This window comes from Oncorhynchus gorbuscha, linkage group LG16 (genome assembly GCF_021184085.1).
Source record: "Oncorhynchus gorbuscha isolate QuinsamMale2020 ecotype Even-year linkage group LG16, OgorEven_v1.0, whole genome shotgun sequence".
NCBI lineage: Eukaryota > Metazoa > Chordata > Actinopteri > Salmoniformes > Salmonidae > Oncorhynchus > Oncorhynchus gorbuscha.
Genome location: NC_060188.1, coordinates 42,304,761 through 42,317,810, shown reverse-complemented (window position 1 = coordinate 42,317,810; position 13,050 = coordinate 42,304,761). Strand labels below are relative to the sequence as shown.

General features: G+C 45.5%; 1 protein-coding gene across 1 annotated transcript in view; it reads right to left on the bottom strand.

Moving 5' to 3' along the window:
• Positions 1-13,050, bottom strand: part of LOC123999941 (PDZ and LIM domain protein 4-like) — a 68,161-nt gene that overhangs the window by 28,616 nt on the left and 26,495 nt on the right. The window lies entirely within an intron of this gene.

The following is a 13,050-nucleotide window of genomic DNA, read 5'->3' as shown; positions in this document are numbered from 1 at the left end:
TCCGCCTTTGACGTTCGATACACGGGAGAGGAGCATGGCCCAACTGCATGGGCTCTGGAAGACTCGGACAGGAGAAATCATGGAAAGAGAAGGTTTCGGGTTCCTGGGTGGCAGAGTTCGTTGGCGATGAAGTGGTCGATGGAGATGGACATAGGAATGTATTGATTTAAATCCTGAAGAACGACTCCACAGGCCAGCTCCGCCTGAAGTTCCCTGTTGAGCTCTCGTCAGTAGACAGTAAGTAAAGCAGCCTCACTCCCATCTACTCCCTGCAGCCATGGTGCGGAACTCGAGGGCATACTCAGCAGCTGAATTGCATCCTTGTTGAAGTTCTATGAGGAGGTCTCCTATAGGACGACCTGAGGGAGAGTGAGCGAATACCTTTTTGACGAGAGTGTGGAAATGGGTCTCGGATCAGAGTTCTGTGCAGATGGCAGTCCATATGGTGGTGGCCCAATCCAGGGCTTTGCCTGTGATTAGAGACAACAAAATCCAAACTGCTCTTGTCAGTGGCAAAGTTAGTGGGGTTGTGCTCAATATATTTGCTGCATTGTATCAGAAATCACTGACATTTCCCAGGTGAACCGTCATATTTTCCAGGCATGGATATGAATGGAGGAGGGCTATGGGTTACGATAACTGGCATCGGAGGAGTAGGGATAGGCTGGCAGAGAAGAAGGCAGATTTCCACCATACGCTCCTCTTGCTGGGTTAGGCGCCACTGTAGCTCCGCTGAATCCATTCCATTTATAGGTGAGGTATTCTGTATTGAATACTCAGGGAGAAAAATTTGTAGATTCACGCACAGAGCGTGGCAGGTGTTGATTTTGCCTTCGCAGGAGGCAGGAATCATGGTCACAGGCAGGCAATGGTCATACACAGGTAGGCAAACAGGCAGGGAATCAAAACTAGGACTGAAGGCTTGGTTCTCACAAACAAGCTACGAAAATGCTTAGTAGAGTCAAAACGAACAATACCTCAAAGGCACAAACAGAATGAATTGAACTAAATAGCAGCTGATGAGACCAGGTGAGTAACTAACACAGGTGAAATCAATGAACAAAAATGAAAGACAGGGCTACGTTCAAGAACACAAAGTAACAGGCTACGTTCAAGAACACAAAGTAACAGGCTACGTTCAAGAACACAAAGAAACAGAACACAAGGTTGACTGAGAAAATAAATACAGAACCTTACAATAATGTGACTTGTTAAGCACATGTTTACGAGTGAACTTATTTAGGCTTGCAATAACAAAGGGGTTGAATACTTATTGACTCAAGACATTTCAATTTTCATTTTAAAATAATTTTTGAACATTTCTAAAAACATAATTCCACTTTCACTTTATGGGGTATTGTGTGTAGGCCAGTGACAAAATCTGGAATAAGGCAAGGGGTGTGAATACTTTCTGAAGGCACTGAAGGTAGATAACATTGAACAGAACAAGACTATGACAATAACTCAATTTTGACAAAAATGCAGAGAGAATCTTAGTCCCAATCTCCTGTACTGTGTCTAACACGAATACAGGCACAGATATTTGTAGCGTAATCCCACAGTATTCCGTGTTATTAGTTTAGTTCACCATGCTGAGACAGCCATCCGAGTGAACAACAGGATGGTAAAGGGGTCAAAAATGATTGTGTGCTCTGTGTCAGGTGACTTTGTACAATAAACCCCATTGTCTTTCATTCATCACAAAGTAGTTTGCCTATCATGGCTGGGCCAATCCATGTACTGTAAATACAAAATATTTTGCAATTCTTATACTGTATTGTACTTTTTTCCTGTGTTAATACAATAGACTAATCTTAATGTATGACCTGTGCTCCACACCCCAGACATGGAGAGAGAATTGCTTTAGCAAGATTCCTATGAAACCATAGGGGAGTAAAAATACATGCAATACAAATGAAATGGCATTATGTAGCTTGCTTAATGGCACACCGTTGGGAAGGGGGAAGTAAATGACTCTCGCCTCCACATAGAAAAACAGACTTCTGAGGGAGTTTGTAATGCTTTTTTTGGAATTCCTGAATCATGTCGGGGGGGGGGGGGGGGGGGGAATTGCTAGACCATTTGCTGTTACAGTATATGGGCCAACCGCTCAGCTTTCAAAAGGGCAATGCCATGACATCACAATGGCCCCAGCGAGGCAGCAGAGTGCAATGTGCGTGTGTAGAGGAACAAAGACGTGTTTCCCTCCACTCCTTCACCTGGTCAGTCGGTCAGTAGTCTCACCTACGTACGTGAACGTAGGCAGGCCTCTGGAGCAGGAGGCAACAATGAGGCCTCTGAGTTCTCCACTAGTGGAAATTTCACAACTGAAGGATGAGGTCACTCCGGATTCAGCTGGCATGGCTGTGGCGGGTGAGGCAATGCCTCAGAAATGATCGCAGAGGTGTTCGTATCAAGGCTGCTTTATGGGTAAGTGTTTGATGGATGAGCTGCAGACAGAGTGGGACGATCTATGCCTAGGACATCCATCCAACCCTCCCTCTTTTCCAAGGATACAACACTTTATATTCCAGGATGTTTGTTTCCTTGGATACATAATATGAATTCATATGATGAATGCTCTATTGAGCAAGTCAATTGGTGGCACATTACATTTGCTTTAATACAAGGAACCATAGAACATGTCAAGGAGGACACACACTATATATACAAATAAGGGGACCCGGCTATTTCAGCCACACCCGTTGCTGACAGGTGTATATAATTGAGCACACAGCCATGCAATCTCCATAGACAAGTGCTGTTATTGTGAAGTGGAAACATCTAGGAGAAACAACGGCTCAGCTATGAAGTGGTAAGTAACACAAGCTCACAGAACAAGACCACCGAGTGCTGAAGCGTGTAAAAATCATCTGTCCTCATTTGCAACACTCACTACCGAGTTCCAAACTGCCTCTGGATGCAAGGTCAACACAATACCTGTTCGTCGGGAGATTCATGAAGTGGGTTTCCATGGATGAGTAGCCGCACACAAGCCTAAGATCACCATGCGCAATTCCAAGCGTCTGCTGGAGTGGTGTAAAGCTCACCACTATTGGACTCTGGAGCAGTGGAAACACGTTCTCTGGAGTGATGAATGATGAGCAGGTGTCCACATACTTTTGGTCATGTAGTGTAGATTTATGAGTGGAAACGTTTGAGAGGCAGAGAGACTGACGGAGTAGGCAGCAGACAATCTGATACGCACCAATAGGACAGGCACAATGGAGCATATTGTTTTTCGTGATCCAGTTTAGCGTGTCCCTCCAATATTGAGTCAGTGTGTGAGGGATTAGTGGAGCCGGTCTGCGAGTGATCAGAGCCGTGCAGACCAATGGCCTTTTACTCTCTCCTCGCTGGCCTCCAGTGCCAAGAGACAACTGGTCAATGAGCACGCTTTTATTTTACGTCAAATTGAATATCCTTCTCCTACTCCCCTTGCTCATAAATAAGAGTGTGTGTGTATATCACTGTCGAATAAAGACGAGAGAAGTCTCTCAAATAAAATGGCCCAGTGTCAGGGTATCATTATGAGTTTCGACAAACCTTCCCTTCGGTCAGATTTTCCGCTGTCTGACTCTGCTGGTTTTTAATTTCCTGATTTGGTTGAGGCGGTGGATGTGGATGGTTTATTTTGGCTGTGCAGGGATTTCATGCTGCATTGACTAAAGGGGAGAAACTACCCTCAGACCAAGATGCTGATCAACAGCATTACCTCTTGCCAGATTGAGGCCTCCCTGTTGTTATCAAATGCATCTCAACTCCTCTTGATCCCTAACTGAAACCAGTTTTTTAATAATACACTGTTATAAATCAAAACCATCAAGCTGCTACTTCGTTATTGGTGTAATATGAGACGAGATCAAATGTCGTCTCTGGTCTCGGAGACAAAGTTGTTTTTAAAACCACACGTATGGGGTCTTCTCACCAGACCTGGCGGTCACTTAGTAGATTGTTGGTCTGTGAGATGACAAGATCAATGACTGCAGCAGAGCTGTTGTCTCCCCTCCCGACTCCACTGGCTCCCTTGATGTGCCATTTACGACCACAACAGAAGTGGAGGACGGGAGGGATTTTCCCTATCTTTGGCTGTTTTTTTTCTTCTCTTTCCTAGTAGGAGTACTATATTTACAATCCCTGTCCCATTCATAATTCCTCAGCTCTGACTCACTGTCCAGGCAGTCAGACCAGGGAAACAGAGGCACCTCCACCAGACTATCTGTCTTTCTCTCTGTTTCTCTGTCTCTCTTTGTTTCTCTCTCAAATCAAATCAAATCTTATTTGTCACATGCACTGAATACAACCTTACAGTGAAATGCTTACTTACAAGTCCTTAACCAACAATGCAGTTTAAAGAAAATACCACAAAAAAGTAAGAGATAAGAATTAACAAATTAAAGAGCAGCATTAAATAACAATCTCCCTACAGTCTCTCTCCTTCCTCAGGTCTCATTACTTCTCTATGTTGAACCTGCCAGCCCAGCAGGGCTCTTTCCACAGGCTCTGACCACTCGTGGAAACGAATAACCGTCTCGCAGCTCTTTGCAACCACCACTGCTTTCTTCAAGGGAAAGAGGAAAAGGAGGCGAGGAGAGTGGGCGTGAGGAGGGATCAGAGAGGAAAAGGAGGCGAGGAGTGTGGGCGTGAGGAGGGATCAGAGAGGAAAAGGAGGCGAGGAGAGTGGGCGTGAGGAGGGATCAGAGAGGAAAAGGAGGCGAGGAGTGTGGGCGTGAGGAGGGATCAGAGAGGAAAAGGAGGCGAGGAGAGTGGGCGTGAAGAGGGATCAGAGAGGAAAAGGAGGCGAGGAGAGTGGGCGTGAGGAGGGATCAGAGAGGAAAAGGAGGCGAGGAGTGTGGGCGTGAAGAGGGATCAGAGAGGAAAATTAGGCGAGGAGTGTGGGCGTGAGGAGGGATCAGAGAGGAAAATGAGGCGAGGAGTGTGGGCGTGAGGAGGGAAGACTCAGGGGTTGGGAGGTGAGATTCGCCACAGCCGGTCCATGTCTTCATTGAGACTCAATAGGCCGAAGATATACAGGCCATCTAAGGGAAACGTGACATGTTTCAATAAGACCCTGGCCTGCTGGGTTTCTGTCCGCCGGGCACTGACACCACAGTGAACTTGGAGCAGGGCCTGTTTAGAAACAACCTTTTGATCAGGCTGCCGAACTTAGCAGAGCCATTTGACCTCACAGCGCAGGCCCGAGGGAACCTGTCAAGGACTGGAAATGGAGCAGCAAAGTTGGATGGGTTGAAGTGGTGACTCAGTGTCAAGCTCTACTAAAGCTGGCCTGTTGCTCTCTTCCTCCTCCTCCTCTCTTCTTCCAACTGCTGTGTGACAAATGCATTAATAACACCATTTCTTGATTCAGAGGCAGTGTCATTTCAAAAAACAGATGCTCTTCCAAGCCCAGGTTTTTTGAACATTTATTTATTTGACTCTTGCTTTCATGAGGCTCTCTTGTCAGCTACCAAGGGCTCATAGTTGCTTTAAAAACGGGTTATGAAAAAAGTAATTCAAAAATAAGGTAATGAAAGTAATGAATTCAGTGGCGTAAGTAAGACATTCTTGTACATAAGTGCCTCAAGCTCCACTGCAACCAATGTAATTTGGGTTCACAAGCAGACCTGTAGGCTTATATACAGTATTTATCCAATGGCAGCACCAGGAAATTACAGGCCTCTGCAGCCTGACAGTTTGAGTCCTTCATAGCTGAGACTTTTAATGAAGGCTTGGTCTGTTGTTCTCAAAAATATTATTTTCTGGGTAAGTCAACTTGGCCCCTGCCTCTTCTGGTCATTCCAAACAAAAATAGAACTTCATTTTGGTTGCACTAGTTCAATACTCTCCAGGAAACATTATCATTCATTATCAGTCATTATACATAAAGCACAACATTCCTGTTGTCAAGAAATCAATCAAGTCATCTTTATTCGCATTGAGACACGCAAAATCTCCCCTCCCTTGTGCTTACTGTAAGTGTGAATGGAATTTCCCTTCCGTCTTCCAACTGACTGAGGTTACATGCAGTTAAAATATATATTTTTTTTACATGACATAAAGTGAAGGACTTGAAGTGCCCTATATCCTCTAGGCCTCGGAGAGAAATCCAAAGCTAAGCTACATGATGCATGCAATCTATGTCATTGAATTTCCATCTACACACACAGGTAAAATCTGGGCCGCAAAATAACATTCTTATGCCCAAGTGGATTCTCTTGCTCTCGCTCCCTCACTCCCTTGCTCACTCCCTCATACCTCTCACTGAAACTAACTGCACATGTATGCTAGCATCTGGGGTTGGAGCAAAGGGTACATACTCATCTGCGCAACACACACTCCCTGGATTCAGCAGCCCAGGCCAACAGCAATTACCCAATGGTGTAGTGAAAAAGGTCACATCCCAGTAAATACCGGGGCTGCTGCTGTGTTCACCATGCCGTCATGTGACCTGAATTTCAAATGTTCTCATTATGCCGTGGAGAATAGTAAAGAATGCGAAAAAGCATTAACTTTTTTGCTCCTGCCGGAGTGGTTGGCTGGCATTCCATCTCTAATCTCCAGTTATGGTTTTCCTAATCATTTGCTCATGACCGATTGAAAAGTGCATGAATTTCATGAGGTAGAGGCTAATCAAATAAAGATACATTTTGATTGATGCAGGTTATGATTCAAGATCAGTCAAGATCCGTTTAAAAGCATGAAAGTACCTTTATGTAAACTCGACATCGCTTACCTTGTGTTGTGGCTCTCTACAGCAGTGGACCTTTCGGTTCCCACTCGAGATTGCACTTAACTCAACCTCGTGTATCCTTAAATAAATGTCCTATTCCTATGTGGATATACTGTACCACTTAACGCTCATTCTGATTTACGGACCGCTTCACAGAGAGGCCGGAGCATTTAGAGGGAAAGCACAATCTGGATTCTACACAAAAAAACGGAAAGTTTCTTCTGACAGGATAAAACGTTGAGCTCAAACACAACTCCATGTCTCCTGCTCGTCTGATGGATCAGGTTACCCATGGATGTGGAAATCAGGCTGATTCTCCTTTCCACTGCATGTGCAAAGTCTGCTCCAGGCTGACGATTAGTACCATTCTGGGTCTAATGTTCACTTCACTACCCTAGAAGGAAAGAGGACATTTTCATCCTGGATCTGTTGTCATCCCAAACCTATTCCAAACCGCAGTAGGCTACTCTTCTCATCTGGGAGTTTCAAACTGTCTATTGGAAAGCTGAGAAAAATACTAATCTTCCACTCTGCTTCAATTCCATTTCTGAGTTCTCCCTTCTAAATGGCAACTGACTGTTTAGACTGACGATTTCCATTGAAATAGAGAATTTGCTGTGTTGCATTACATCATAATGCTCCTGTCCTCTCCAATACCAAAGACTCATCCCCAATGTTCCTGAACTAAGAATTATGCATTGCTGTAAGCAGTGGAAAAAGCCATTTCACCCATCATAAGCTGCTGAATATACAATATCAATCTAACGGTCCATGTAGGAGTCCATGCTCTGCCACAATGTGTGTGCCTTACTGAATGTGATGCAAGGGTGCTCTGTTGGGGTCGAGAATAGATCACTTTGACTGGCTTCCACGAGTGATTGAAAAGAGCATTTTACACAATATTTACAAAACTACGTGGACAGCCCTTCAAATGAGTGGATTTGGCTATTTCAGCCACACCCATTGCTGACAGGTGTATAAAACCGAACACACAGCCATGCAATCTCCATAGGAAAACACTGGCAGTATAATGGACTTCCTGGAGAGCTCAGCAGCAGTCCGACAGACAAATCTGAGTTAAAGTGGAAAACCACACTACAGGCTGATCCAACTTTGATGTAATGTCCTTAAAACAAGTAAAAATGAGGCTCAGTAGTGTGTGTGGCCTCCACGTGACTGTATGACCTCCCTACAACGCCTGGGTATGCTCCTGATGAGGTGGCGGATGGTCTCCTGAGGGATCTCCTCCCAGACCTGGACTAAAGCATCCGCCAACTCCTGGACAGTCTGTGGTGCAACGCGGCGTTGGTGGATGGAGCGAGACATGATGTCCCAGAGGTGCTCAATTGGATTCATGTCTGGGGAACGGACTGGCCAGTCCATAGCATCAATGCCTTCCTCTTGCAGGAACTGCTGACACACTCCAGCCACATGAGGTCTAGCATTGTCTTGCATTAGGAGGAACCCAGGGCCAACCGCACCAGCATATGGTCTCACAAGGGGTCTGAGGATCTCATCTCGGTGCCTAATGGCAGTCAGGCTACCTCTGGCGAGCACATGGAGGGCTGTGCGGCCCCCCAAAGAAATGCCACCCCACACCATGACTGACCCACCGCTAAACCGGTCATGCTGGAGGATGTTGCAGGCAGCAGAACATTCTCCACGGCGTCTCCAGACTCTGTCACATCTGTCACATGTGCTTAGTGTGAATCTGCTTTCCTCTGTGAAGAGCACAGGACGCCAGTGGCGAATTTTCCAATCTTGGTGTTCTCTGGCAAATGAAAAACGTCCTGCACGTGTAGACGTCGGGCCCTCATACCACCCTCATGGAGTCTGTTTCTGACCGTTTGAGCAGACATGTGCACATTTGTGGCCTGCTGGAGGTCATTTTGCAGGGCTCTGGCAGTGCTCCTCCTTGCACAAAGGCGGAGATAGCGGTCCTGCTGCTGGGTTGTTGCCCTCCTACGGCCTCTTCCACGTCTCCTGATGTACTGGCATGTCTCCTGGTAGCGCCTCCATGCTCTGGACACTACGCTGACAGACACAGCAAACCTTCTTGCCACAGCTCGCATTGATGTGCCATCCTGGATGAGCTGCACTACCTGAGCCACTTGTGTGGGTTGTAAGACTCCGTCTCATGCTACCACTAGAGTGAAAGCACCGCCAGCATTCAAAAGTGACCAAAACATCAGCCAGGAAGCATAGGAACTGAGAATTGGTCTGTGGTCACCACCTGCAGAACCACTCCTTTATTGGGGGTGTCTTGCTAATTGCCTATCATTTCCACCTGTTGTCTATTCCATTTGCACAACAGCATGTGAAATGTATTGTCAATCAGTGTTGCTTCCTAAGTGGACAGTTTGATTTCACAGAAGTGTGATTGACTTGGAATTACATTGTGTTGTTTAAGTGTTCCCTTTATTATTTTGAGCAGTGTATATATATATATATATATAGAGAAAATTACATCAAATTGATCAGAAATACAGTGTAGACATTGTTAATGTTGTAAATGACTACTGTAGCTGGAAACGGCAGATTTTTTAATGGAATATCTACATATGCATACAGAGGCCCATTATCGGCAACCATCACTCCTGTGTTCCAATGGCACGTTGTGTTAGCTAATCCAAGTTTATAATTTTAAAAGGCTAATTGATCATTAGAACATGACTGAATACAAACAGTGCAGCTATTCCCTCCGTAAGGCTATCAAACAAGCTAAGCGTCAGTACAGAGACAAAGTGGAATCTCAATTCAATGGCTCAGACACAAGAGGCATGTGGCAGGGTCTACAGTCAATCACGGACTACAAGATGAAATCCAGCCCAGTCACGGACCAGGATGTCTTGCTCCCAGGCAGACTAAATAACTTTTTTGCCCGCTTTGAGGACAATACAGTGCCACTGACACGGCCTGCAACGGAAACATGCAGTCTCTCCTTCACTGCAGCCGAGGTGAGTAAGACATTTAAACGTGTTAACCCTCGCAAGGCTGCAGGCCCAGACGGCATCCCCAGCCGCGCCCTCCGAGCATGCGCAGACCAGCTGGCCGGTGTGTTTACGGACATATTCAATCAATCCCTATACCAGTCTGCTGTTCCCACATGCTTCAAGAGGGCCACCATTGTTCCTGTTCCCAAGAAAGCTAAGGTAACTGAGCTAAACGACTACCGCCCCGTAGCACTCACTTCCGTCATCATGAAGTGCTTTGAGAGACTAGTCAAGGACCATATCACCTCCACCCTACCTGACACCCTAGACCCACTCCAATTTGCTTACCGCCCAAATAGGTCCACAGACGATGCAATCTCAACCACACTGCACACTGCCCTAACCCACCTGGACAAGAGGAATACCTATGTGAGAATGCTGTTCATCGACTACAGCTCGGCATTCAACACCATAGTACCCTCCAAGCTCGTCATCAAGCTCGAGACCCTGGGTCTCGACCCTGCCCTGTGCAACTGGGTACTGGACTTCCTGACGGGCCGCCCCCAGGTGGTGAGGGTAGGCAACAACATCTCCTCCCCGCTGATCCTCAACACGGGGCCCCACAAGGGTGCGTTCTGAGCCCTCTCCTGTACTCCCTGTTCACCCACGACTGCGTGGCCACGCACGCCTCCAACTCAATCATCAAGTTTGCGGACGACACAACAGTAGTAGGCTTGATTACCAACAACGACGAGACGGCCTACAGGGAGGAGGTGAGGGCCCTTGGAGTGTGGTGTCAGGAAAATAACCTCACACTCAACGTCAACAAAACTAAGGAGATGATTGTGGACTTCAGGAAACAGCAGAGGGAACACCCCCTATCCACATCGATGGAACAGTAGTGGAGAGGGTAGCTAGTTTTAAGTTCCTCGGCATACACATCACAGACAAACTGAATTGGTCCACTCACACTGACAGCGTCGTGAAGAAGGCGCAGCAGCGCCTATTCAACCTCAGGAGGCTGAAAAATTCGGCTTGTCACCAAAAGCACTCACAAACTTCTACAGATGCACAATCGAGAGCATCCTGGCGGGCTGTATCACCGCCTGGTACGGCAACTGCTCCGCCCTCAACCGTAAGGCTCTCCAAGGGTAGTGAGGACTGCACAACGCATCACCGGGGGCAAACTACCTGCCCTCCAGGACACCTACACCACCCGTTGTTACAGGAAGGCCATAAAGATCATCAAGGACATCAACCACCCGAACCACTGCCTGTTCACCCCGCTATCATCCAGAAGGCGAGGTCAGTACAGGTGCATCAAAGCTGGGACCGAGAGACTGAAAAACAGCTTCTATCTCAAGGCCATCAGACTGTTAAATAGCCACCACTAACATTGAGTGGCTGCTGCCAACACACTGTCATTGACACTGACCCAACTCCAGCCATTTTAATAATGGGAATTGATGGAAATGATGTAAATATATCACTAGCCACTTTAAACAATGCTACCTTATATAATGTTACTTACCCTACATTATTCATCTCATATACATATGTATATGTACTGTACTGTACTCTACAACATCGACTGCATCCTTATGTAACACATGTATCACTAGCCACTTTAACTATGCCACTTTGTTTACTTTGTCTACACACTCATCTCATATGTATATACTGTACTCGATACCATCTACTGTATGCTGCTCTGTACCATCACTCATTCATATATCCTTATGTACATGTTCCTTATCCCCTTACACTGTGTATAAGACAGTAGTTTTGGAATTGTTATTTAGATTACTTGTTGGTTATCACTGCATTGTCGGAACTAGAAGCACAAGCATTTCGCTACACTCGCATTAACATCTGCTAACCATGTGTATGTGACAAATAAAATTTGATTTGATTTGATTTGATTTTTAGAAAACCCTTTTGCAAATATGCTAAACACAGCTGAAAACTGTCATACTGATTAAAGAAGCAATCAAACTGGCCTTCTTCAGACTAGTTGAGTGCATCAGCATTTGTTGGTTCGATTACAGGCTCAAAATAGCCAGAAACAAAAGCACTTTCTTCTGAAACTCATCAGTCTATTCTTGTTCTGAGAAATGAAGGCTATTCCATGCAAGAAATTTCCAAGAAACTGAAGATCTCGTACAGCGCTGTGTACTTCTCCCTTCACAGAACAGTGCAAACGGACTCTAACCAGAATAGAAAGAGGAGCGGGAGGCCCCGGAGCACAACTGAGCAAGAGGACAAGTATATTACAGTGTCTAGTTTGAGAAACAGACGCCTCACAAGTACTCAACTGGCAGCTTCATTAAATGGTACCCGCAAAACACCAGTCTCAACGTCAACAGTGAAGAGACGACTCCGGGATACTGGCCTTCTAGGCAGAGTTGCAAAGAAAAAGCCATATCTCAGACTGGCCAATAAAAAAAAATATTAAGATGGGCAAAAGAACACAGACACTGGACAGAGGATTAAAATGAAGGCTCTCAATTAAGGCATTTATTTGTCTGCCCAATGCAATCGCAAAGTAGTCAAGACTGTCGATAAAGGGTTTGGCTCCTGAGACCACTTGGAAATAAATCGTAATAACCAAAGCTTTATTAAAATATCAAGTTTGAGAGGAGTAAAACAGTGAGCTGACATTCCCTTTTTATCTATGCATTTCTCTATGGGGAGAAATGATGGTGCCTGTAAGTGTGACATAGCCTATTTAAAACAAGTTGTTATTTCGTTTTGAATAGAATTAGATTAGAATGATCTTTTTAGGCCTTATCAATAGTTAATTTAACCTTGCTTATTGACAATGTTTGGCATGTCCATGCTCAGCCATAATGCAATTAACAGTAGGCATAGCCACTATATCAGTGCGAATGCTATTGAAGCCATGCAATTACTTAGAACAAAGTGGACTGCAAATGGGTTCAAATGAACCTATTTAGCAAAATAACGGACTAACATTGGAAATGGAGTTGATTTCAAGACCATACATAAGACCATAAATACACAACCTTTAGCAGCCAGATATTTGGGCTCCCGAGTGGTGCAGCGGTCTAAGGCACTGCATCTCAGTGCTAGTGGTGTCACTACAGACACCCTGGTTTGAATCCAGGCTCTATCATAACCGGCAGTGATTGAGTCCAATAGGGCGGAGCACAACTGGCCCAGCGTCGACCGGGTTTGGGACGTGTAGGCCGTCATTGTAAATAAGAATTGGTTCTTAACTAATTTGCCTAGTTAAAAAAAGTATATATATTTCACCATGGAGCATGTTCTGATTGGCCAGTGAGGGGCCAAGCCTTAATTCACCCACACCTTGTTTATTCATTAAAACCCAGCCCTTTTGCGCCAACACCAGGAAGTGCACCGATT